The following is a 25,093-nucleotide window of genomic DNA, read 5'->3' on the forward strand; positions in this document are numbered from 1 at the left end:
CCTGCCTAAAATGATTTTAATTCCTTGGTTTGGACACCATTGGAGTTTATGCCTTCGCTGTGTCTTCGCGATTTTCATTTATCAAACATTATTATGTTGCATTACTGCCAATTATAGTAGATGTGAAAACGTGTTCATTCATTACTCTAAAAACATTATACTTTGGTTTTATTCTAAATTATGAAATGTTACATGTTCTTATGTTTGAGTTGTATTTAGTGTATGTTTTGTTGCCTCTGTATTTCATCCTAAACTTGTATATGGATAAGCGTATAGGTTGATTTACCATGTATTGTCATTTATTCATTCATTCCTTGCATTCCATCTAAAATGTCAATTAAAACTTGTAAGGGTTGATTAATCTTGTTTGGGATCACATTAAAAAGCACATTGAGCAGTAGTTTTCAGCCTTCTTTTTTTAATTGTATGTCCTCATTATCTTGCCTTATGTCAACTTCCTGTCATTCGGTGTTTGCAATCATAACATCCACATCCAAGCCTTTGAAATTTACTAATTTGATTGTTTGTTTTAATTACAAACATTGAACTAAGCAACGATGGTTCCACCCGATTCTGTTTAATTGCACAATATCAGATGTTGATTGAATTAATAAAATGATGATTTGGATGAAATAGTCCAGCTGGATGATCAAGCAATGAGTAAATCGGTTCTGTTGCAAACACTACTGCATAGAGCAGTGTACAGTGGATTTAAAGCCTGCACGCACAGATAATAATAATGACCGCTGTGTCGACCGTGAACGCGCGCTCCCGAGCCTCGGTCGTTGCCGTTTGTTGATGTCTCCACCGCATGTCCGACAGCTTATCTGACTCTTTATTTCCTCTCCTACAGTTAAATCTGCTTATAAAGTTAGCTCTTTTCCCCCCTCCCTGCTCCCTGCTTTGGATGGATTGCTCCGTTTGAGTCCCGCGTCTGCTAAGATGTTCCGCGAAAGGTTTTTTGGCCATTCATTCCTCCAGCTTGTCCGCATTTTCTTGTAGCGCGTTTTTTTTCTAAGAAGAAAAGTATGCAGTAAAATACACGTGTTTCGCCCTTTCGTTCGGTGAGGAGACGCAAAGTTGCAAGTGGAAGAAAGAGGATTATGCGCTGAACATTGCAGATTTCTGGAAATCAGGTACGTGATGTTTAAAAAAAAAAATCCTGGTAGAAATAACGCTCGCGTTGATTGTGTTCAGCTGTGTTGGGATGATCGAAGCGCATACGATGTAAAATCTTGTGTCAAAGAGCGTGGGATCGCTGTGGTTTGGTGACATTGAAATGTCTTTCATTGATTAATATTCACAGTCATGAATGGGACCGATAATGGTTCTTTTGCTTGTATGCGCTGCTGCGTGGCGTGCGTGGAGGTATTTCTAAGCGCAGGTGTTCCGGAGAACTGCACGCATGCATGGGTGCAGTCACACACGTCATGCAGTTTTGGAAGAAATGATTAAATCATTAAATCGCAGGTGTCTTTAAGGCAATGCTTTCAAACACAAGGGTTTGGACTTTATTGTGGTTTGTGGTGAAAGGTCAAGGTTTATCACCATTATCTTTGATATTGGACAGGGCAGCCATTTCTATCCTTCTCGAATATGAGGTTGTCACCATGACATTGACTGAGTGACCATGGGTTTAATTTGATGCTTGACCTGTCATTCCTGGGATCCCTCTCTGTCCACCCTCCACCGTGCATGAGAATACAGTGTTGCTGCATGGTTGCGTCTGCTTTCTGATATTTCCATATTTAGAACTCTTTATTCTATTGTGAAACAGCCTAAAACTGCTTAAGATGGGAAGATGTAAGTACTGGATATTTTCTATTCTAGGCAGCGTGTATGTGATCAAAAATGTAATATTGCTGTCCTACAATATCCAGTATGTTCATTGTAACGTAATTGAAAAAAAATCTTAGTTTTATGAAGTTCACAAATTAAGTGCCATGTCCAAATGTAATGTTTCTAATCACATCCACCAATGAAAATATGTTTCAATAAACCACATGGAATCAAAATACCAAATTTGCAGTCAGGGTAGTGTAAAAACAAACAGTAATATTAGTTTTAATGTTTTAGTCGTTGCTTTTTCATTTCGATGAGTTCAAAAATAATATTTTTTTTCATTGATTAAAATATATACTTAATTTGTAGATTTCAAATACGGACACAAGTTGAATTGGGAAGTGTGGCAGCATTAAACCAGCCTGAGCTATAATTGGGTATAATTTCTTATTAAAAGCAGAGATAGCACTGTCGAACTGGATCTATTGATAAAATGTGCGGTCTTCAATAGAGAACGTATCTCTCAAGTGTGTGTACTGTCTTTCTTCACATCTCCAAACTTTTTAGACTCCATAAACATCTTATTACCCATCGTCTGCTAATGTATTTAATTTTTATGGTGAGGCAAAGGACACAATTCTGCCTCCACATTGAGGGAGGCAGCCTGCTATAGAAGTCACACTGTAGGGGGCAAATGAGAGCACCAAGATTGAAATCAGTACTGTTCTTTTATTATTAGCCAAGCTATTGAGTCTACAGGTTCTTTGACTTCGTTAGACTAAAGGTTGTCTCATTGGACTGTTATTCTGGGGTGTTAATACAATAAAAAAAAAATGGGGCTGAAAATTGTGATCTAGCACACTATACCTTATTGTTAGATTGGGCGAAAGTAATGTAATCTTTTCAACAAGCCTCCCAATTTTGCATGAATAAAAAATTACAGTTTATGTAATAAAGCTTTAAAAAATGTTTTTCTGATGCTTCTGAGACATGGTAGGCATTTCCGATGACTGTGCTCCAACCACACACCTCTTATGTGCCAACTGTCAATCAAACTACTATGCCATCGATGCTATTTTGTTTACCATGAATCCTCTCTAAATTCTCTTTATGACAAGGACACACAATTCCCTTTGAAGAAACCAAATTAAAATAGTCTTGCCAATATAATTTTGGGGCAGAAACTGCATTTGCATAGAAATACTATATAATTGGTAAACTGAACTTGCTTCACAGATAGTGAGCAAATCCCACTATCCAAATGGATTTTGTTATTAATTAATCCAAAACTAATGCCATGTGCTTTTCCATTCATTTGAAAGTTTACGGATATAGACATCTTCTGAAGATGGCCACAGACACAAACTGGACATTCAGGCACTACTTTGTAAATCTAGGCTGAAAGCTGCAGCATCGCTCCAGTCTACAGCCAAGCCATTCATTTGGGAATGAAAATTAATTTGGCATACTTGTATACATAATGCGTTGGCAAGTTGAGGTTGCATCCCAAATGCAGCGCTGTCACTTTCTGGTCAGATGACATGAAGGGGAAACGTCCCACTCACAAGTGCCAGTGTAAAACAGTCACCAAAAATTTCTGATACTGAAGCACGCAGTTTTTATCAGGTGCCCTGCTGAGATCACACTTCCATCAAATTCGTATCGCTTCTCTCAGTACAGTAACTTCTCCTCCTCCTATTCCTCTACTTTTAGCTCACTTCAAGAAGTCATGATTCTGTGTTATCTATCAGCCTCTGTAGTTTGTCTTTCTTTCACTCTTTTTTTTGAGCTTTCAAGGAGGTTTGCAATTCCAAAGAAAGCAGTCTTCTGATGGAAGTTTATTATCTAGGTACTTTCTCTATGTACTCTTATAGTAAATGCCATCTTTATCATGGGCAAATGTTTTCACCTAAACAAGCCCTTCTCACCTTTTTGTTGAGCCTCCTTTTGTGTTTGTGCCAGTGTCTGTTTGTTTATTTTTTTCATAAGAACGAGTACTAATTGAAGCACACCCTGGACAACAGCCGGCCGTGTCAACCGCGATCTCCAGACAAACCCTCAGGGTGTCCTATTTGGCACATACCCATCAAGCCACTCCCACTCACAAACCCAGGCGCACACAAAGACATGTTTATAAATACATATAAACAGACGGACCTTGGAGCTTTAAACGCAACACAAGCATCAGAGCATTAGAGCTTTTCAGAGTCTGAGTCCTTGCTGGACCTTATGTACCATTAGATTAGATGCCTGACATCACTATAGTAAATTTCCTAAATCTCCTTTACAGAGATCTGATTCCTAAAAATGAGAAACAAGATTTGCCCATCAAAAATGGAAGTTCTTTTTTTTTTAACTTGCAAAACTTTAACCTCGTAACACAAGTCTGTAAATTGAATAGGATGACAAAGAATAAAGAATCAGACTCTCTTAAAACATTTGGCCTGTGGAAACATTTTGAATTAAACCAATGTGCAGTAAATATTTGTTAATTTTGACACCTTTAATAATTCTCTCATTCACTCATTTGAGAACATATTTTGATGATTTACCTTTATCCAAACATTATTTCTTTACAGCAATGTTAATTTTTTAAAAATTCACTGGTGAAATCAATTAGCATGGATACTACCTCTCTCTTCCTCCACTCACTGCCACTATTTGGGTTATGTATGTCTACATTTTACTACAACACCTGCGAGGTTTGGGCAGAGGAGCATCAATCTTTATTAGACTGAATGAGGTTGACCCTGTTGACTAAATTACTCTCACTGTGTGGGTATGTGTGTGCATGTGTTTTACTGTTGAGCACTTCTGTGACCTGGCTGACAGATGACTGCAGTGATTTCAAGAGTTCAGCAGATTAGGGGATTATAGACGGAGGCTTCACACAATAACCCTAATGCATAAATCAGTCTACACCATGTGCTCATAAATAGACAAAAGCATCATATAAACACACTATAGGGAAAGTGTTCCTTCTTCTCTGGTTGTTGTGACCCTTTTACTGTAGCTTTTTTTGTGTGTAGGTATTACACTTTCACACAGGCAAACAGACAGAAAAGAGCATTACAAAACCTCAAGGGTCCAATTTCACTAATGCCGTTTTTACGCTAGGAATGACCCATGTTGGCACTGAAGGCCCAGTTAATACAGTTTGTCCTTCCAAACCAATTCAAAGCCCACTCAGAGTTAGCTAATGAACCCCGCACGGTGGCTGAATGTTTGTAGCGCAGCCAGTGTTATTCTACTGCCAAAATACATTCAAATGTGTATTTTATATTTGGGAAAAAAACACAAATGCATCAATTAAGACATTACAGGCAGGCACAATTACCGAAACTACGATGATGTCCACTTTAGTGTGTTGATTTATGTGTGCTGTGTTCTAAATTATCATCAAATGAAATTTTGACCTTAATTGATAGCATTAAATTGAAGGACATTTGTATATCTATTTTTCACAATATTGGTATGTTTTTTTCCACAACTAATTACTGTAGGTGGCCAGTTTGTCAGTTTTGTCTTGTTCCCCTATGGTAAGGGAAATAGTTGTGTTGTTAATCACAAAATCATAATTTCATAATTATGCCAGATTGGAGTGGTAATTGGGATTCTAGACTTAACCACAAAGCAGTTAAGATAGATCTGTTTATTGGTTATTCCCCACACCAGTCATCCTCCTTGATATTCTTGCAGCCTACTTGTTTCTGTTCTAGCCAAGATGGATACTCCTCATTTTAAATCAGCAAAAATGGTAACCAGAAGTGTATACTTCAAATTAGAAAAGCCTGTAAATTTAGATACCTAAATCCTTAATGTTTCCGCTTAGAAAAGGATACTTTTAAAATGTATTTTCAATTGTCGATTTTGATAGATTAGTCTAATAGTAGTGGATTTTCGTCTTATTCCCACTGGGGTCATCACTGCAACGGCAAAAACACACCGAAAGCCTTTGAGCATTGTGAGGAAACCAGTAGTGCAGAAAGTCTGAAACATGGACAATTGTGCAAATGATCATGGTCATTAATTTAATGTGACCAGTAGTGTGGTAATACTGATTCACTGACCAATGTTTAAATGGTACAGAGTCTTCAAGTTCCCCTCACAGTTATGCAGAGAGAACTTGAACAACTGATACAGGTTAGGTGGTCAGTGTGAGCGGCATAACTATAGTAAGTCCCCGAACATCTTTATGAGCATACACAGGTTGTAAACGATAACAGAGTTAGAACCACTTCTTCCCTATAGATTTGCATACTAGTCGCAATAGTCAATTAGGTCGATTACTGAGGTTTTGTCTGCTATCTTATGTAGTTTGGCAGTTTGACCTCTCAAAGTGCATTGCTATGGCAAATGTTTTGCTGTATGCAACTATTGTTTACCCCGCCACGTAAGCAAATAATCAGTTATGGCATTTCTAATGTATTTCCCCTCATCTACTGGAAAACCAAAACGTGCATATTTTGTTTATTTTTTGGTTTAGCCTCTGTTTACTGTTGTTAGTTTCAAACCAAATATACCACCCTGGCAGCTCTATCTATGGTGCTTCATTGGTAAATGGAGTTAATGTCAAGTATGCTATTTCATCAGATAAAAATTACTGTTAAGTCTGGTGTGGCATACTGCAATACCCCCAATGCATCCTGTTATTTAGTATATATATATTTATATATATATATATTTATGTATATGTATGTATATGTATGTGTATATATATATGTGTGTATATATATGTATGCATATATATATATATATATATATATATATATATATATATATATATATATATATATATATATTACATATATGGTTCCATGCACGTGTATATAAATTCCCCATTCAATAATTCAAATTAGAGCAGCTTCTCTATTCATCTATACACAAACTTTCTTAACCTTGTTTTATGGGATCATTCTTATCCCAGTTGCATTCAGTGGAATTACCAGAAGCTCTTTGACAGCCATTGAATTTATAAAATGTAATGTATGTCCAATTCTTTGGTTTCATGCCCTCTCTCTTTTACTCTGCCTTTCTAAGCAGATATACCTTGTTACAGTCTAGAATGGCCTTGTGAAAGGGGAGAAAGTTAAGATGGCGTCCTCCGAGACTTTTCAGAGAAGTAATTTAATAAACTAGGATATTTTTCTCCTCCGCAAGGGGAAAGGAATAAGCTCAGAAACATATTGAAACTCGGCTGTTGAATTTTTATTAAAGAATCAATTTTCTGGAATTGAACATTACTGAGAGAACCAATGTTTTATTTCTTGCTGAATTGTAGCATTTACTACATAATTCAATGGTAAAGGTGTAAAAGCATGGTTTAAACATTTGGGGAGTGTCCACTGGCTTTCCCCCCACCCTCAAACGCTTGTGTAGCAACTGAAGTTCCAGTCTAGTATCTTATTTGTAGATAATTAGAATAGTGATGGATAAAAAAAATACTGAGTAAATGGAGAGAAAATGCAAAAGCACTCATTGCAGCTACATAGCATTTTTAGAGGCCAAGCAAAACATGCAATTTGTAGTTGTCAATTTCAATGATAATGAGATACACTATAAAAATAATGAAGACACGAAGCAAAAGATTCAGAAAATGGGAATAGATTTTCACTCTCAACAACATGTTACAACCATGAAGCCTTGCTTGCAAATGAACATGCAGCAAGTACGCCATGTAAACAATTGGAAAGGCCAGATGGCAGGGGTAACCAAATGGTACCTTAATCATGTAACATTTGTTCAACTAGACAGTCATGCACAAAAATTACACAACGCTAAATTTTCTCTTATGGACTGACCTAACACATTACAGAATTCAAGATACCCACTAATTAGGATTAGCACTGCACTATTTTATAGTAGGCTATTTACTTTTAACCATTAAAACATGATAACACATGGAAGGAAGGTGACATATTATCATATCTAAAACATACATATTAAACTAAAACCACAAATTACTATTAGTCCAGGCATAGCTAAATTGCATAGTACATTCCTGCCAATTAAATAAACATTATTACCATCACAACACTTTTATAATCTATTGAAATATCATTTTAGATCAGGGTGGGCAACTAGTCCACAAAGGGATGCAGTGGGTGCAGGTTTTTAGTGCAACTGAACAATACAACACCTTTTCACCAATCCTGGGTCTTACAAGTATAATCAGTTGATTGCAGTCAGGTACTGCTTGTTTCAGCAGAAACCTGAATGAGGTTTCTTAAACGGTCTGTGCTGCATCGGTTGGAAGAAAGACCAAGACCCACTGCGGCCCTTTGTGGAATAATTGCCCATTTCTGTTTAACATGAACAATTCACTGACTTTGCTCTGCAGGCTTTTTTCCCCTTTGTAATTCTGAAACTAAAAGAATCGTGGAAAACAGCAGTAAAGCCATTCCCTCAAAATTTTCAAAATCCCATGCACTGTAGGAGAATAAGGTTCTTCCTCTTTTAGCACTAATAAAGCACTAATCACATATTACTCTTTGGATGTCTTGGGAACTAAACGTCCTTTATGTTTTGGTTCAGCCTTTCTACTGATTAGAAACTACCTGTTTGATAAATCATGTTCTAATTGCTAATAAGCTTGATTTCCTGACTTTCATGTATCGATCAAACAATTTATGTGCACACCCTGGCTGTAGTATGACACTCTTTTTACCCTGACTTCTCCGCGACGTGTGGCAGCAATAGAGCGAGGGGGGTCAGGTGATGATTTATGACCAAGATGCTGCATTCGAGCACAGGATGATTAATCTCTTCTGGGAACACTTTAGGAGTACAAGTTTAACCTACCCCGGCCTTGCACGTACACATACACACAAATACATGAGCGCCTAAGAAGGACATAAAAACAGGGCCAGAGTGCATGTAGATGTGTTTAAATAGAATTTGTGTATTTGTGTGCAACCCCTTCTCAAGATGCTTTATTTTTCCCCCTCTACCTTTCTTGTCCATAGTCTCTGCCTTTTCTATCCAGAAAGTGACCTTAGTTGCGCAATGTCTGACACTCACCCTCTCCTCTTTTGCTTGGTCCATTCATCATGGTCACAGATACTCACGCACACAGCGGTACAATAGTAAGTGAGGGATGAGGCGAAAAGCCTCTCTATAAGGGCACTTGGCTACTGTACCAATGAGCATAAGGCTGTAGGATTAGCACAGCTAGGTGTAAAGAGATGTAATGTCTTAATAAGCACAGGAAAAGCTGGGACTCTTTCCATATGTTTGTAACAGCTATGTTTGTGCGGTCAGCTCTATCTCTGTTAGTCAGAAAATAGGAATCTTACACACTCAGCCTCTATGTCTAAATATAATACTTTGATTCATTCTAATCCTTAACAAGTTTTCTTACATTCCACTCACTTTTTTTCTTGGATCGTGAACTCATGTCCTGACATTTTGATCAAGCTACAGCCAGTGTCTTTGTAACCGAACTGCAGAAAAAAAGTAAATGTCCACAAATCTTTGTGATTCACTCTAATCTCACGTCACACACACAAACAAAAAATAGAACCTCATAATGTAGGCTGGCGCACACTTGATGCTCACAGAGCCACACATGATTGTCTTCTGAGTAAAAATAAATTATATTTATGTCTTTTGACTAACCACGCTTAAAAATTCAATCCCCAGCTTCTAGTGGCAACTAGATGTTATCTTGCTTTAAGATTGTTTTTGGCACAGTTGATAAAAACCTATATATTGATTATTTATTATTATTATTATTATTGTTGTTGTTGTTGTTGTTGATACAACTATTTTTGGATTATCAGACAGTAACGGGCATCATTTTTACTGGTCTAAAAAATTGGATCGCAATTGGCCAAACTTATCTTTGAAAGAATGTTTTGAAAAATCAGGTTTAGGGCATCCCTAGTTTGAAGTGGGTTTTTATTTTGAGGTGTTTTTTAGTTTTTTTCATTTGGGTTGTTATTGATGTTGACTTTGTTTACGTGAATTACCTGTGTAGTTATTCGCAGTTCCAGTTTTCTCCGATGTACAATTCAGATTTAAATAAATGTTGCTTTTCCATTTATGCTATTTTCTTAATAGAAACACTTATTATACTTATTGAATTCCATGCCCCATGTAGATTGTTTCAGAACAATTAACAATGCTGTCATAAATGACAACCATGTTAAACACGGACACAATCTATTTAATTAATTGAGTAAATCTACTGTTACTTAATTGGCAAAACATTGAAAATACAATCAGTTTTACAATCCTGCTAATGAGTACCCTCATAATTGAAGTCAAGTGACCTCCATATTGCATTAAATTCTACATTACATTTGTCAAAACAATAACAATAAGCTCACACTAGCTAAATAAGATAATGAGTAGAAAAACATGGGTGCAAAGAAGTACCTTTTTATTCCTGTTTTAGATTTTATTATACAGGGAGGGCTGTAGCCATATGGTATTTCTGTGGATTTTGTTTTAGGGATTTTTATGGATTTAACATGTCCGGCTACATTGACAAAATCACTTAACACCCTCGCCAGCCTCTGTTCATTATGTCAAATTCAGAAGAAAAAAAGGTCCAGAGGGTGACTGAGCCAATCCTAGCTGACTATAGGCAGGAAGAGGGTTAGAGCCTGAACGTGTTGCCATCGCAGGTTAGCGAAGTCTCTCAATTGTCCTTGGGTAGAAATCCGAGTGTTAATGTATTTTTATGTATTCACTTTTTAGTCAATGTGCCCTGGGGTGGACTTATTAAAGGTGTACTGGATACACATACAACAAATTCATCTATCGTGCAATGTTGTCCCCATCATGGTGCTTTTACAAAACGGAGTAGCAAAGCAAGATAGTTGAATCAGGAGACCATTAAAATGAGTATGTTCCTTCAAGATAAAAATAAATAAAAGCTCAATACGAGTGAAAATGATCACAATTTTTAGTACTATTAATGTAATCATATATCAGAAAGAAGAGATGAACACAGTTTTACATGGAAAAAAAATCAAATTCTAATTAATTTTGACAGAATTTAGTGAGTTCATTGTCCGATGTTTTTTCTAGTTCCTGATAATCTGGCAGAGCAAAACAATAACCTAGATCACAACGGATCAGAAAATCTAATATGACTATATTCAAACTTGTTTCTTTTTCCACACAGAGGATTATGTTGGCCAACTAAATTGTTCGAATCTATCCCACAGCTCTTTGATATCTTGGGTGATCTGTTTGAGTCTTAAGCTGCTAATGGCTGCGAGGAATCAGGGGAACAAATGAGGCTTGGTGCTGGTATAACGGATTAGTTATTTTATTTTCTCAATCAAAAAGTAATACCATTGGGATTTTGTCATCCTGCGGTCTCATATCTGCTTAGCCACATTACACATATTTCAATGGAGACCTTTTCTTCTTATTTCAGAGTGGGTGTTGCCCTAGCCTTACCAGCCAAAGCAATTAAACAGCATTGGGTACCAGTGGAAAGTGGATCTCACACCGAGTAGGCTGGACTAAAGAAATAGAAGCTCAGTGGGTGACAGTCCTTTTGAGAGCCAGAGACTGGGTTTTTCATTTCAGTGCCAACACTAGAACATCGGTGATAACTGTGCCCCAAACATTGCGATTCCCTGATCTTGCAGGTTAAAGATGGGTTTGGGTCATGCGCTGCTGACCCATCTATATTGTTTGCTTGAGTTCTGCCTCATTTTTGGACTATACTGTGGGCCCAAAAGCTTATCTCCACAGCCATTAGATTTGGAACTGCAGCTGTCACAATATTTTAATAGCCAGACCCTGCCCTAATATACTGTGATTTTTGGAGGCTTTGTCTATATGCGTGTCACAGTAATCCACTGGCATATGTTTTTTTCCCTCACCTCATTCCAACACAGTTATATGTCAACTGCTAATTGGATTTTTTTTATCCATATTTTCCCGAGTTGATCCTTTTCAATCTGCTTTGGGTGAATTTGGCTCCTAAATATTTTATCTGCTCTGATTTCTACCCCCAGCTCAAGCTTTGTGTGACCTCTGACACTTGGATGGTCAAAGAGGATCAGTGTTGATCCACTCAGATTACCACGTTTGTCTCACAGAAAGCAGCACTAGTGCTTCCTCTTCCGGTCTTTGGAGCAATGAATGAATATTTTGTTTGGACATGAAATACAAAATAAAGAAGACAAACACAGTCACACAGTCACGACTGCGTGGTTGTGTAATATTTGAGGGGCTGGATAATGTCAGCGGACCAAAGCTTTAGTGGCTCCCAGTCATCCATGGCTGCCAACCTCACTTAAATCAACTCTACTCCACAGTACCAGGACAAATTCAGCCTGGTTTCTCTGCAGCTTTTAAAAGGGAGCTTACATCTGTGTGTGTGGCTTGTGGGGGGTTTCGGTGTTAGTGTGTTTGTGTATTTTACTAGGCCTAGGCAATCTGGCCAAATCACATGACATTTTCTTCTTATCTCATTCAATATTGCTCAGTACATGTAATTCATCTTACATGTGTGTTTAGTGTTTCAGTTTAGCTTACCTTAAACTGGGCAGTAATGAACAAAAATCTAGCTCCAGCACTCCCACAAAACTTGTGAGGATAAGTGGAACGGAAACTGAATGAATGAATGTTTCCAGGAAGAGGCCCCCTCAACATAATAACATGGAATACTGTATAATTTAGGGCACTTATTAGCCGGAAAAATGTGTCACAAATTACCCTCAATTACTTATTGTAATTGTCAATGAATATCCATTTTCTGTACTCGAGCCTATGGCATCACAAAATGCATGTGTGCCTATAAGATGTATTATTTTTGTTTTAATGTTCAACTTTGTGGTGGCTTCCATTCCCCCTGTGTAGTCCTGGAGCCTAACACCATTGTGATTGCTGTGTTTTAGCAGCTTTTTATTCTTGCCAAATGTCAGAGTCACTACTGCTGCACGTTGCTCTACCTGATGCTGTAACAGCTCAATAAAAGCCAGTGTTCAGTGATCTATTTGCTAGATACTTTTGAAAAGGCCAAAACTAAGTAATCTACCTATGCACAATACCTATCTTGAAACATCATCTATTAAAAAAATTCAGCAATCCCCAGTACTTCATATCACAGCAAAGTTGCAACAATAGAACCAGCAGTGTTTGATTGATATTTGTGACACTTTGTAAAATACCTTTGATTTAAAATCCCCCTCAAAAGCATTGTTTTTGTTCTTTCTTTTCTTTCAAACATCTACTGATCAGAATATACAGTGGTACCTCGTCATACGACCGTTCGTCATACGGAATGCTCGTCTTACGGGGGAAATTTCGATCGAATAATTCGCCCGTGATGCGGTCAAAGTTTCGTCATGCGACCAAGCCAGGTTGCCATGGCATTTTTTTTGGCATATCTTTCGTGTATAACAATATTTACGAGCACCGGATGAGCTATTCAGACCAGGAAACGCACAACGCGCATGCGCGGTGAAAAGAGGGCTTTCTGGGTAATGAAGTATACTCGTGCTCGCAAAAGTATCCCCGGCAGCAACTCTATCATAGGCGCCGTTCGATGGGACGCGAACACAGATACTACAAGCTAAAAGGAGCCGCTAGCCAGCTACCCATGAGAAATCCGACTCGGATCGCTGCCGCCTGTGCGACGAGGAAACAGAGTCGTCTGAACACTTATGGCTCCGCTGTCCGGCCTTAATGACCGAACGCTACCATCGCGGCTTGGGCAACTCCCTGGATGAACTTATCCGTGTTCCAGTGGCAGCCCTAGCGCTGCTGAGGGTAATCCTCAGGCGCCTGAGGTGAAAAAGAAGAAGAAGAAGAAGAAGAAGAAGAAGAAGAAGATGAGCAGCGGGGCGATCGCTGATAAGACTGCTTGCTGCTCGTTGGCAAGTGGTCGTGCGTTCTCCGATTGTGAGGACATTTGTGTGCATCATTTTCGGAATATTTTGAAGGGAATAGTACGACAGCAAACAGCCCATCGATAGCGAACGTGAGGGTGGAGTGTTTGTTCTGTTTACGAGTGCGTTGTGTGGAGGGAAAAAAAAAAACGAAGCCCCTCTCCCCTCGGCGAAATCCGGCCAATTTTAGTTAGATTAAACACTTTATTTCTATTAAACCACTCGTTATTTATTACTTTGTCAATATATGGCGAATTATAAGAAATAAAACATTTTTTTTCAATCCAATATCCTGTTTCTGGTGTTTTTTTCAGAGAGTTGGAACGAATTAAATTGTTTCCCATTCATTTCAATGGGAAACTTTACCTCGAGTTACGAGTAACTTGTCATACGAGCTCAGTCCCGGAACGGATTAAGCTCGTATCTCGAGGTACCACTGTATTCTGCTTCACTACATATGTAGCTATAATTCGTTGTGCAGTTTCAAAATAAGCTGTACATGTGTTAGGTTTCCGATGCACAATGAGCAATGATTGTGCTCTCTATCACAAGAGGCTGCGATCTGCAGTAGCGTTGGCTTTTCATAGAAACGAGGCACATTTTCTGGAGCATGTGAAATGCTTCTTGGGAAATATAGGAAATCGCTAACTGAGGCAGAAGTAGATTAAAGAAGGGAGACAGAAAGTGGATAGAACAGAAAGGTGAGGTAGGGACCATTTAATCACAAAATGGCGAAGTGAAAGTTACAGGCTGGTAAAAGTGGCTTTCTGATTTAATCTTTTAGGAGACATGCATTCTTAATAAAGACCAGTGTCTCTGAGACTATCATATTTTTATAAGCCGCTGAGGGATGTGGATTGTCACTACTTCTGTGTCAATGCTTGTTTTCAATGTGACAAAAAGAAAATGTTTTGATGATATTTTACAAAAAAATAAAAATACTACCCCAGGAAGATTTGTTCAACTCATTGCCTGTCAGTCGCTGCTTTAGACATTGACTCTATTTCAATTAGATGTTGCTCGTCGTCAATGACACTAAAACGTGATCATTCATGTTGATCCCTGTCAGTTTCACTGGTTTGAAAATATATACTTGTGATACATTTTAGAGGGCGGCCTGGCGGATGAGTGCTTAGCGCTTTGGCCTCACAGTGTGGGACCTGGGTTTCAAATCCAGGTCAGTCCACCTGTGTGGAGTTTGCATGTTCTCCCCGGCCTGTGCGGATTTTCTCCCGGTACTCCGGTTTCCTCCCACATTCCAAAAATATGCATGGTAGGCTGAATGGACACTCTAAATTGCCCTAAGTATGAGTGTGAGCGAGAAAGGTTGTTTGTGTCCTTGTGCCCTGCAATTGGCTGGCCACCAATTCAGGGTGTCCCCCGCCTCTGGCCCGAAGTCAGCTGTGATAGGCCCCCAACGACCCAAGTGAATGATAAAGTGTTTCAGAAAATGAGATGAGATGAGATAAATTTTAGAATTTAGTGTTGCACCCTTTTAGTGTAGTAGATAGTAGGAATGAGGTCTGCACCCATGACCAAAACGTCTCAGTCTCTTTTGCGTTCATCTGATGGGTGAAATGTTTCAAAATCTGTGTACTGGAAAATGTCTGGCCTGAGAACCAACAAGAGGAAGACTGAAAGACGATCCCCAATGGTGGAGAGCTAAAATAATATTCATTGTTCCCACAGGACAGAGAGAATATATCAGTAGCAGGGAGCGCAACTGGGAGATGAGACTTCATTGGGGATTTAAATGACCTAATCCAACTCTTAATAACAGCACTATCACGTTGCAATTTTACAATTGCAGTACAACAACCTCATACAGTTCACGTTAGAATTTGGTATGGTTCCTAAATTAATGTTGACCTAATAAGACAAAATGACTTCAAATCGTAAACAAAATAAAAAATAATATGCAAACCACGCGCAATAAACGACAGTTTAAAGGTGATTTTATTCCCTCATTTGGACAGAAATCATGCAGGTAATAAATATGAGTCATGTCTGCAAATGAACATTTGCAGCCATTTGAGTATTAGTCAATCTGAATTGTTGGTTTTATTAATCCACAACGTTCAAATATGTCATTGAATCCAGCACTTGCATAATCTCAAAGTATGGCTCGTATGCCAATAAAATGTAAGAGTTGCTGACTTACAATGATTATTTGAGAAGTTTCAGCAGTACGGTTCCTTTTGCTTTTCGAATTTACAAAACAAAATCAATGAGTAATGACATGCTAGAAAACCCACTTGAATGGTGAAATGTTGCTATGAGGCAAAATTGTTTCACGGTGCGTAAATGTGGATCTGGGTTTTTTTTTTAATTAATTATGGGTTCACTGTATAGTTTCTATTTACTCTCTTTATTGATTCCCATTATTTGAATGACATATTATTTAACGGCTACATTAGACGTGTGCAAGTGCAAACATAATTTAAAAACAAAATAGGTTTCCAGGTTTTCTTGTCTGTTGGTGTGTACATGCATGAATATAAATGCCTATTTTTTGGGTCTGAGTAGTTGGTTGGTTGAGTAGACCGAGCTCATTTGAAGGGACACGAGTTGAGGAGCGATCAGGGAGTTTCTTCAACATCTTGCCCCGATAAATCATCTCTTTAATCAGCCTGAAACTCCCTCTCAGCGCACAGCTGATACACAGACACACAACACCAGGATGCAAAAAGGAGAAATAAAGTCTGCTCTAGGCTGACAAAGTAGGAGCAAACATAATATGAAGGCATTGGAGCATAATTAAGAGAAAGAATGGAGACAAAGGAGAGATACTGCAGTACAACTTGGTTGGCAGATGCTTGTAGGCTAGCAATTGGATGAAAATATTTTAAGAGAAAGAGAGAGACAGGGAATTGCAGTACTGAAGGAAAAAGGAACTCGACAGTAAATACCAGCATATTCAACATGAAATGCACTATTTGGCCCACGGGCTTAAACACACATTTCTACATTTTTAGGATCAAGAGGTAAGACAGTATTTCCTTAGTTCCAGGTGGATATGTTAAGCTTTCAACTTTTTAGAATTAAAAAAAAATGTATAAGCAGTGCAACAAAGAAGGTCCTTATAGACATGGTTGCATGAGTAGGGTGAGGAAGGAATGGAATACCTGGACATTTATCCTGTTCTCTAAACACATTTGAGATATGATCACGGACATTCCAATTACTCTCTTGGTTGTTTGGATGCAGCCACGTTCCAAAATGTTGTGAAAAGCCATCCCAAAACAGTGGGAATAATCATATTATTGGTCTTGGTGTTGTCTCATACTAATGTCTAATAGTATGTGTGCACAGCCTAATACAGTCTAGTGTGTAATTTAACACTACCTAATAATGATCCATGCTTAGACCCTGATCTTTGGCAGGAACTTGATTTTATCCAACATGTAGTATTTTCCTGGAAGATATTGAAGTCACAAATTCTTTACATCAATAAAGAAATTAAACCTTGAAACATCATACTGTGAATAATACTATCAACAACCTGAATGTTAACCTAAAAAACCATTGAAAAGAGATAGAGATGTCCAATTGTTGTATTAGAGAAATGCTTCAATTTTAAAGGATGTCTGGTTGAGAATAAGCTTGCACTCAGTACAATTGAGATTGTGTTTTGCAGGAGGGATGAGGTGTGCCCCATCATAAATCCTTTCCTAGATAAGATTGGCATTCAAAAAGTGGCAATGAGCAAATACTCAACTATGTGCCTAAATCCATCAACAGATTTTGTTTTAGGATTGTGTGTGTGTGTGTCTCAAATGATGTTTGGTAATCCACCAGTCAGGTCTGGTACTGTCACTGTAACACACACTTACCTAAGTATACATAAGATAAAGAGAATGTATTTCATAGACAGATAGTACTTTAAAAAGGATGACCATTTCTTTTTTTAACCTCAATTGCTCACTTTTTTCTAACTCTGTGCAGGGAATGAATATCATCTTTGTATGAAAATATGGTTAGATAAAAGTCAATGACAGTGGACAGCATAGGACATGAGTGGTTCCCAAAAACATACCAACAGCTGGAGTGGAAAAGGTCAGCCAGTCTGTGGTTATGCTACAAATTAAATGAATGCATAGAATCAGCTTAGCTCATTAAAAAAAGAAACAACAATGATTAAATATTGACAATTGAAGTAAAGCAGAAACTGAAAATGAGAAACAAGCCCCAAAATTTGATGCCGTAATAAAATTAAAGAATCAGATAAGGTTAAAAATTCCAACAGTGTTAATATTGTGACAAAGTGGATGATTTGATTGGCTTTTGCAGTGCCCCATGGGAGGTCAGGTCAAGTTGCCAATGTGCAAAAATGAGATGTAAATAACAGATAAAAATGTCTAGTGCACAAGCCACCATCCTATGCCCATTCAAGGACTCGTTTTTCCCTGCTGAACCTTTGGCCTATCTGTCACACTTCAGCCCCATGAGATAAAGCCTGTATAGACATTGACATTGACAGGAGCGGCAAAGCCTTTAAGATTCAAGTGGGATTAAAACAAGCGCCTCCATTAGGTTTGACACACACCTCAGTACAAGGTGCACAGACATGGGCACGCTCCAGCTCATTATTAGAGTAGACTCTGTACTGCCAGACTCTTAATTGTTGGTCTCTGTTTAACTAAACAACTTCATCAATAATCATTAAATGCTGGTAAAGCTGGTGGGTCAATTTTTATATTTGCTTACGTGGTGCCCAAGACATCATACAAACATAAGTTCTGTCCATCATACATTGTTTTAACAATAAGGGTGGGATATAACTCTTCCTCAAATACAGAGCAAATACAGCAGAATCGATTAGCTTTCCCAAAAGTCCCTATGGATAATATTGACCTAATTTTCAGTCATTCATTTTCAAAACTGCTTATCCCAGGGTGTCTTAATTTTCTGAAAATAATTTGAAGAGTTTCCATGTCGACACAACATGCTAATTGAATTCATTTGGTTTTAGGGCTACAGTTTCCACACAGACCTCAACTGCATCAAATTAAAATATATATTTTTGACTAAATTACATATCCTTCACCAGATGAAAATGTCAGCACTTGTTTTACCTCTTGTTAAACATGTAGCTGTTACTATCTGATCCGACGGTATCTTGCACTACTGCCAGCTGCTGTCCAAAACCAATTAAACCATTCCAGTACTCCTAAAAACAATCAATTTCTTCTTCCAACATGCATTTTTTACTAGACAAATCATACGTAATTCTTCTGTACTGTGTAAAAAGACTCAGTAAAAAGTATTTCTCTCCACGTAGCTTGGGTAAATGGAAAATGTGTGTCTCATGTATTGTTTCTCCGTGTTCTTCTTATACGAGGTGTCCTGGGAGTAGAAAAACACGTTTATTCGCACAGTACTGTGACCAGCCTCTCGTGTCCTTCCACTGCAAGGAAACCAATGTGAAAAGATCGTCGATGTATGGCGTGACATTTGCTCTTACCCTGTAGCAGTACACTCATATCGAGAATTGTGGTGGAATTTGTGACTTGTAAAACTCGTTAGCCAAATCCTCTCCTATTTCCAGGCACCAGTGTATGCAAAAGCTGTTATTTTTGTTTTTATTGGCAATATTATTATTTAAACAGTTTTGTTTGTACTTCAACATAGAGTATAACCAGCACATAAGGCAGACTCTGCCAGAGAAGACCTCATCTTTTGGAGGAATTTATCATCTTGTGGAAAGTGTCTCGAGTAAAGTCTAAGCTGTTATAGCTAGGGATTGCAGTATTTTTTGTCTATTGTTTTCCTTTTAGCGTATAAAGTGAATAGACCTTTGTGTATTGTTTTTCATGTCTTTTGTCTTCAACTATTAAGTTGGTAACTGTCATTAAATATCAAAAGCAGAACTGCAATGGGTAAATAGAACAAATGTGAAGGTGTGATTTGTATAGAGACCCCATTAACAATTACTGTTGAATGGTATTACATTTTAATTTTTAAGCCAACAATCAAATACAATGTTGATATATTGGTTGTTAAGGTGGCTTTTGCTGGCTGATACCAAATCAGGTATTTTGAAGGAAAAATGCTGGCAATGGATAAATTACTTGTTTCTTTATATACTTACCTTACTTACTTAAATATACTTGTTTGTGTGATAATGGCTCCAATATCTTCAGAACTGCTTAGGTTGTCACACACTGAAAACATTGATAGTCTGCATTAGCGACTCCGAATAAGTTTAGACTTGTGTAATTTGTTCATGCTCAGATATGTAAAACAATCATTAAAATTAATTCCAACCTTTAAATATAACTAGCTCATTATTGTTTTAATGTCTAAAATGCAAATAAAAAAGAAACATGGGGATTTGCTCTGCTAAAATGAATTCTGATTTCCAGTAATGTTTGTGTAGAATTCCCACATTGCCGATTTTTATTATTTAAAAGTGAGTTGTTGTAAGGAAATATCTCTTGATTGAAAGTGTTTTGTTGTTTTGCTGCCTACTTTTACTGACATTTTAACTGTACATTTTGAGGGCAGGTTGAGTTGCACAAGGTTCTCTTCACAATGTTTATTTATTTGTGAATTTCCCTATCTTGCAGTCATAGTTTGTAGCTTTTTTAAAAATAAATGTTGCTTTCATTTGACATTAATAACCAAATTATTTTTCAAATATCATTTATTATTTGTTTTTAATGGGCCACGATGGATTTTAATGTTTTAGGAGAGAATAAAAATTAGGCAAACATACAAAGAGACAAAGAGCCACAGTATATACAAAATATGACAGGACAGGAAGCAAAGAGCTGCATTCATTTCGGCCAGGAGCCACATGTGGCTCTCGAGCCACCCCTGATCTAGGCCCTGATACCATATCTAAATTTCCATCCAATTCTCCATGTTATCTCTCTGTTCTGTTTGTGTAGTTCCTTGTTGGTAGTCCCATAAATGCTGTACTGCCGGCTCATTTTCTCAGCTGCCACATGCAATATATACAGTATACCTCTTTTCAAGTGACAAAAAAAAGCAGCAAAGCTAACATTTTTTGTTTGCTTTCATACTAACACATAATCCCATTTCATTTGCCTGGATTCCACTGGTGAAGCCTGGATTAAATATATATACTGTGTACACTAAAATACTGCCAGTGAGCTTTGGAGTAGCTGTGAGTAATGATTCTTTCAACATGTGAAAATGAGTTAGACGGGAGAGGAAAAGGTGATATGAGACAGCCAACTGATTGATGGGTTCAGGGGTACATGCTAATTTCAGTATTAATTTGGTGTCAATTTGAATTAGAAAAAAATCACATTATTATGAAGCTGCATGGTTAAAATGTAATGACATTTAATATTGATCAGCATATTTTTAATTATAATATGCAAATACAAAGTGATGTCAAATTTTTGATTTTGAAAGTTTTCCTCCACTTTGTAGAGAATAGTCTGTAGCAATTAAGGCAAACACTTTGACTCTGAGGATTTTGACAGGAAACGTGCTAAAGTTTATGCAGCTCCTATCCAAAGGCAAAGTCTTTGAGGAAAAAAACAACAACAAAAACAGTGCTTTTGGCAACTAACGTATTTTACGAAAATCTGATGTCTGTTCTGAAGTCTGGCAACGGTGTTCCCCAAAAGCCGCCTCAGCTCTCTGCTTTATCTTTTTTGAGCCACACTCTGATTTTCACAGCTAGAGGAAAAACTCCTGCAGCTACTAAGTGAAAGAAAGAAAGAGCCACGGGAGACCTGTTTGGCCTGTAGATAGATATCAATGTGCTCAATGCATTTTATTTATAGATTCTTTAAGGAAGCACACTGTTCAATGTGAAACAAACTTAGGATAAATAAAATAACATGTGGCGGCCAGCCGCCGAGTGGTAAGCGCGTCGCCAGGCGGGTCCTAACTATATGGAGTTTGCATGTTCTCCCCGGGTCTCAAGGCAGCTTGATGGAAAAGTGGTTAGTGCGTGGGCCTCACAGTTATGACGTCCGATCCCAGGTGCGTCCTCACTATGTGGATTTTGCATGTGGGTTTTCTCTGGGTACTCCGGTTTCCTCTCACCTTCCAAAAACATGCAGGATAGGTTGGTTAGGCTACTGGAGTATGCTAAATTGCCCTTAGTTATAGATTTGTGCTTGAATGGTTATCTGTCTCCTTGTGCCCTGCAATTGGCTGACCACCAATTCAGGGTGTCCCCTGCCGTGTGCCCATATGTAGCTGGGATAGGCTCCAGCACCCCTGAATGAATGAAAATACCATGTTAAAATTTTGAATTGTTGTGCAATTAAGGAGCAGCACTATATCAATTGATCAAAAGTACAGTAGAGTATTGGTGTTTTGCCAAACAAGATTTGTAGAGACTTGTTGTGAAGAATGTTGTGATTGGTTACTACCCGCGAGAACATAAAATATAGGTGATGGTGCATTGCCATTCTAGCAGGCAATGAAGCAGGCACACAGCATATTTGGATTCACGATCACCGGTAAACCAAACATACAGTGCTTGACTGAATGCTTTCAGGACAAAATTCATTTTAAATGTGTTGTAAAATTGATGGTTAACATCATTAGGTGAATAGTACGTCAATGACAGGGGGGTAAAATTGTGTTTATGTTCTTAATTCTTTGACCCTTTGTGAACAAACAAGAAGAGTACACTACTAAGAGAAAAATTACCCAGGTAAAAAAGAAAATAGAGAAATGAACACTTATTAGTATGATCTTTATGAGTTTGGGCCTAATTAGCATAATGTGGAGAAACGAGGATTAAATAAGAAGCGCACACTGCCCTTGAAGAGCACATCACCATCAAAATAAATAGATATGTGTTAATGTGATAAGTCATACCAGGGCTGCTGGTTGTCTTTTTGCCATATCTGGAGTTTTCAGAATCTGTCAATAGAAACAGTTTATGACCCCATATAAGCTCTACTAGCAGATCTGAACCATGTTTTAAACGTGCTAATTCAGCAATTTGCATGTCTTCGATTTCTCAGGAGAATTGTGGTCAAGTCAGTCTCTTCAGGAGGTCAGTAAGAGAAGCACTCAGCATTCCAATTAACTAAAAAAGGATATTTAAGCTTCAACTGTTCAAATGTTGAATGGTGAAGTGGAAATGTGGATAAGTCAACAAGTTCAATGCTTACTTTGCAAGCAGATTTTGCAAATTGTGCCTTTAAATTTTCCATTTCAAAGACTCAAAACACAAAATGAAAAGCAGATATGAAAACTGACATTGCAGACTGAATGTCCTTGTTAATTGTACAGTTAATACATCTTCTTTATCAAAACAGTAAAATATTTTTGGTTTTTAGATTAAGGGACGTCAAAACATCTTAAAACGCTTGTGCTCACGATTGTTGAAGTAACAGAGCCTATCCCAGGGTATACCCTGAACTGGTTGCCAGCCAATCACAGGAGATGGGTTGCACGAGAATACCTTCACATTAGTTTACTCTTGAGTCGAAACTTGTTTTCAGGTGTTCAACATCAATCTTTACTTTGAACACCCAAGTGCAGCATGGCCATTAATTTGCATGACAAAGGCTTTCATGATTATTTAAGAAGACTCTTGATCAGCACAGCACTGCTGTATCCTAATACGGGGACAATCAGAGATATTGGTTTCCGCAAGTGTCCATAATTCATGGGAGCCACAAAAAAGGGACCAGACAGGAGAGAGTTGGAAAGGAAGAGCAAAAAGAAAGTGAGCATCCGATAGGGAGCAACAACAAAGGATGGGGGGTCTTGTTACATTGAAAGTTTTGTCTTTTAGGTACTTATGAATATTTCACAGACTTGGAAACTTGGAGCGGATATTTCTATCTGTCAGAGCAGGGGGTGGGTTTTAAGTGACATTGCTGGCGAAGTTTGTTTTATGTGACACTATGAGAGGTATGACTCATAAATCTTCACTCCCCAAAAATGTAATCGCTTTTACGTGTACCAGAAATGAATTTTAAATTTATCCTCATTCTTTATGTGACTGCATACTCCCTGGCAAGTATGCAGTATGTTTTTGTGTGAGAGTGACACTTTGTTTCTTGCTACTGTATGTGTTACGCATTAGTCACAAGTACAGGTACTGCACATTTTTCATCCCATCTGCCTTCTAGGAATATCTGGAAGGTTTCTAGCCATGCTTTGGTGCTTTACTTTTAGCTGTACTGCGTAAAAATCAGTGTATATTATATAGTTATTTCCAATGCACAAGATTATATATATATATATATATATATATATATATATATATATATATATATATATATATATATATATATATATATATATATATAATCTTGTGTTTGAAGTGCTGAACTTCTTCTGTATCATACCTGTAAATAATTGCATACATGTTTGCTGTGCTATGCGTGTAACTGAAATTTTCCTTTCTCATCTAACCCATTTTTCAAACGAGAATTTATATAGCGCAACAACTGTCTTTTGGTTCTAAACAAGCAGGGGGGACCGGCAAAGTACATACTAAGTCTCAAACGTGATGTTGCATAGCTGCGCTTTACATTGTCGGAGGCGGTGGATAAGTATTATTAATGTGGTGTGATGTGAGATTTTGTTTATCTCACGCCTTTCTGGAGGGTTTCGACCATAGTCATTTACTGTCTTCCAGTCAAAGCTTATGATTACTGCTGGAAGGCGATATGCAGCTCTACCAAGATACAGAAGTAGTATAGCAACACCACTTGGTTGAGTAATATATTGTGTGCACATTTATTACTTGGACAAATTGTTATGTTATCATAAGGAATCTATAAATAGTCAAAAATATTTTTGTTGACATGTTTATTATCATTTGTATTAACATATTTCAAAACAATGTTTATAATAATGATTTCATATTTTGATAGGCTTTTTATTATTTGGATTGGTCATTCGTCCATCCATCAATTTATTTATATTCTTTAGCGTGAATCCTCTTGAGCCTTGCTGTTGGTAATGTTCATATTCTTTAAGTTGTCTTGCATACTAGTCTTTTTGATGTTTGTGTTTTGCAAGTACTGTGTTGAAGTACCGAGTCAAAGTTAACAACAAAAATAGATTTAAGAATAACAAACAACAACAAAAAACTCATTTTGTGGTCCAATAGCAAGAAGACAGGATTTTTTTTACCCTGCATTAAATTGCGAGCAAAATGCCACCATTTAAGTCCAGTCTGGAGGTTTATACTACAGTATGAAGTTAATAAAATCTAATAGACAATTGAATGCAATAAACCTTACCCATCAGTCGCTGCTGGCAACAAATAAAGGCTTACTCTGTTCGTCCTATTTTAATGTATGAAAGAAAGGAGGTGGAGTCAGATCTTAGCCTATTACTATAATATTGGAATACAATCATTTCTTTCCCAAAAACTTGTTATTGCTGTTAAGGAAAAGCAGATTTAGCTCAGAATGTAGCTCATCACTAACCTGCGTTGTCTCTTGCAAGAGCTACGGAACCCCACTGGGGAAGATGAGAGGCTTGATTAC

General features: G+C 37.7%; 1 protein-coding gene across 1 annotated transcript in view; it reads left to right on the forward strand.

Moving 5' to 3' along the window:
• Positions 1–705: 705 nt before the first annotated feature.
• LOC144082081 (teneurin-2-like) overlaps positions 706–25,093 on the forward strand; it is a 163,469-nt gene continuing 139,081 nt past the window's right edge. Inside the window, exon 1 of the mRNA XM_077608915.1 lies at positions 706–1,136. The gene's annotated coding sequence lies outside the window, so the exon portion shown is untranslated. The remainder of the gene's footprint in view (positions 1,137–25,093) is intronic.

Source organism: Stigmatopora argus, chromosome 9, assembly GCF_051989625.1.
Source record: "Stigmatopora argus isolate UIUO_Sarg chromosome 9, RoL_Sarg_1.0, whole genome shotgun sequence".
NCBI lineage: Eukaryota > Metazoa > Chordata > Actinopteri > Syngnathiformes > Syngnathidae > Stigmatopora > Stigmatopora argus.